Raw genomic sequence first — 3,285 nt, 5'->3', positions numbered from 1 at the left:
TTGACAATCTGAGGCAGGAAATTGAGATATTACGACAGCTGAAGCATGAAAATATCATAGAGATGCTAGATGCATTTGAAAGTCCACAGGAGTTTTGTGTTGTCACAGAATTTGCACAGGGTGAACTATTGGAGATTCTTGAAGATGACAAATGACTTCCTGAAGCACAAGTTCAGGCTATTGCTAAGCAACTGGCGCGGGCACTTCATTATCTCCATTCTCATCGTATTATACATCGTGATATGAAGCCTCAAAATATTCTTATTGGTGCTGGAGGTGTTGTCAAGCTTTGCGACTTTGGATTTGCAAGAGCTATGTCTTGCAATACAATGGTGCTTCGTTCAATCAAAGGGACCCCGCTTTATATGGCTCCTGAACTAGTACGCGAACAACCATACAATCATACAGCAGATCTATGGTCACTTGGTGTAATCTTATACGAGCTTTTTGTTGGTCAACCTCCTTTTTATACGAATTCTGTCTATACGCTTATTCGGCACATTGTTAAGGACCCAGTTAAATATCCAGACAATATCAGCCCTAATTTCAAAAGTTTTTTGAAGGGTCTTTTGAACAAGGTTTCACAGAATAGATTGACTTGGCCTGCACTTTTGGAGCACCCATTTGTACAAGAGAGCCAAGCAGAGATAGAAGCTAGAGAAGCACGTGCTGCAACTGCTGCTGCAAGAGGATGTGATGCAGCTTGAAGGGGTGAAGTAAATATTGTGATTCCCTCACCTGCTCGAAACATAGCCAGTGCACGTAGCAGTAGTTCCATAGGAAAGACACAGACATATGATGCTTCTGAAAAGTCACAGAAACTTCTGCAAATGACTTTGTGATACAGATCATTCCAACAGTATTATCCTTAAAAAGAACATTTCTGGATCAAGAAACTTTTGTGGAAGCATTATTATTACTTAAAGTTTGGGCTAGACAGAGAAATTCTATCAATGGACCTGATTGTTGGAATGGATTCATTATATCTATAATTTTAGCATACTTAAAAACAGAAGGAGGTGGAAAGCGCATCACAGGCCAAATGACAGGGTTTCAGGCCTTTCGTGTTGTCATAGACTTCATTGCAATTTCCAGTACTTTAGAGAAGGGTATTTTCATGCAATCTTAGTCTGTTGGCAATGTGTCATTGGAGCTAAAGAGAAGGCTTCTACAATTCTTTGACGTTGTAATATGCGTTTCAATTGGATATCTTAACCTGGCATTTCGAATGACCGAGAGTGGACTGTTGAGCTTGTGGATGAGGCAGCACGTACCCTGAGATACATGAACAAATGCAAGGACAAAGGACGAGACAGAGATAAAAAATATATAAAAAGGGCATCGATTTTGTGTGCTTCAGTTCTCAATAATCATGTTAGGCCTAAGCTTGAGGTGATCATTGATGAGGAAAAGAAGGTAATCCACTCTAGCCTTATGGAGGATACAGAGAATGTGATTCTGAATCCCAGCATAGCAAAGGTGAAACTGAAGAATGGCAACAGCAGCTATTCAATTTTGTGAGGAGTTTAGAGGAAGACTGTGTTTTTTAAATCACACAGCAGTTTCGTAGCGCGCTACGAAACTGCTGTATGTGGTGATTTTAAACGCAGAGCAGCTATTTTGATAATATGAACGGGAATTTTGAAAGAGAGACACTTGTTCAATCAATAAAGCCTCCAGCACATTTGGGAATATGGTGATGCTCATCATTTTTGGGGTGTTAAAGAGTTGGAGACGTGCTGCTACATTTTCGGAAAATGGTGGGAGACAAAGACCGGAAAAATAGGGGTTTTATCCTTATGATTAATGAACCATCAACGCATTCAGCATCCAAGACTAGCTTGTTCATTGCATTCTCCTCTAAGCTATCTCGGCCAAAACAGAAAGAAGACAGGTGTCAAGAATCAAGAAGGAATCATGCTACGAGGAGGACAGAATTTGAGTTTTGATTAAATTAGGACTCTTTGTAATTACAGTTCAGCACTTAATGTATTTAATGAATTAGTTAAATAGTAGATAGGAGTAGTTAATAGCAGTCTTCGAGCTCCCCTCATGCTGGAGGAGGAAGCTCAAGGTGGTTAAGAATGTATCCCTATATATAGATCAGAATTGGATGTAATAGGGGTTGGATGTTTTTGGAGAAGACTGTTTTGGTTTATGTATAACAGATTTCAGTAATGCAAATGACTGTTGTTTCTTCTCAGGATTCACAATAGATCTTATTGTTCAAATATATGATGGTTTATTCTCTTTAATGTTCTTTTACAGTTTGGTTAATGCATAATCACTCAGAACTCATGAATCATGCTCAGACTTCCTGTATGCCTAGGCAAACTGTGTTTCATGTAAGTTATGTTTGAACATTAGATGTAAAGTGCCCTGATTTCTATGAAAGGATAGTGTTATTGTTTGCTGAGATATTAGTGACTCCATAAGCCCAATGGGAAGCAATTCTGTCCAGCCAGTACATTTTTCATGTGTCTTGTAAGAGTTAGCCATCTTGTTCAATATCAATAACCTATGAGAGAGCCCTCTCAGACTAAGGAGGCTAAGCCTTAGTTAAAAGCCTGGTTTGAAACAGTTACTTGAAGTCTTCCTGGGTTGCAACCTTCCAGGGCTTGATTTTGAGATAACAGGCGCAACCATCCAAAAGACATACGAAGAAGGTCTGTGGTATGGACGTAGCCACCCAACTGAAGAGACCATAAATATGAGAGGGTATGGTCGCAGCCATCCCAAAGACTCAGGTATGGGCGCAGCCATCCATCAATGAGTCATGTAATAACAATCCACAAAATCGCAGCCTGGTTCTTAACAGACAAAAACCAGGGTCTTGCGCTCCATCCCAATCCAAACAAAGTACAAGTTCAAGCATGTGAATATATGAGCTGAAGTCGAACATGCATGAACATCGTCTGATTACCAGTCAATGATGAAAACTGTTAACAGACGCGAGAGGTACCACCCATAATGACAATGGTCCTCAAGGTACTTAGAGGTACAATCCGTGGCGTGTGAATCAATGAGTCGGTGTCGAACACCCGCAGAATCATCCGATCGGAGGCCAATGATGAAAACCTCACGTCGAACACGAAGAACCTGCCATTGAGGCATGCAGGCTCTAAGGAACCTGAAGGGAGTCTCTAGGTCACTTTCCTGGATAATGAGCTGAAGTCGATAGGAAGTAACCTTGATCGAAGGTGGGCCATGATGTTTCCCACATGATCGACACGAGACAGAGAAGGACAAAATATTTTGTGTGAGACATCAGAGGGAGGTGGTAAT

At 40.7% G+C, this 3,285-nt stretch overlaps 1 pseudogene; it reads left to right on the top strand.

The window, feature by feature from the left end:
* The first annotated feature begins 242 nt into the window (after positions 1-242).
* LOC149218355 (serine/threonine-protein kinase TIO pseudogene) lies at positions 243-707 on the top strand (annotated as a pseudogene).
* Positions 708-3,285: the final 2,578 nt, after the last annotated feature.

This window comes from Pinus tabuliformis, chromosome Q (assembly GCF_031772625.1).
Source record: "Pinus tabuliformis cultivar Carrire ecotype Pingquan chromosome Q, CPIR1, whole genome shotgun sequence".
Classification (NCBI taxonomy): domain Eukaryota; kingdom Viridiplantae; phylum Streptophyta; class Pinopsida; order Pinales; family Pinaceae; genus Pinus; species Pinus tabuliformis.
This window is presented reverse-complemented; position numbering and strand designations above follow the sequence as displayed.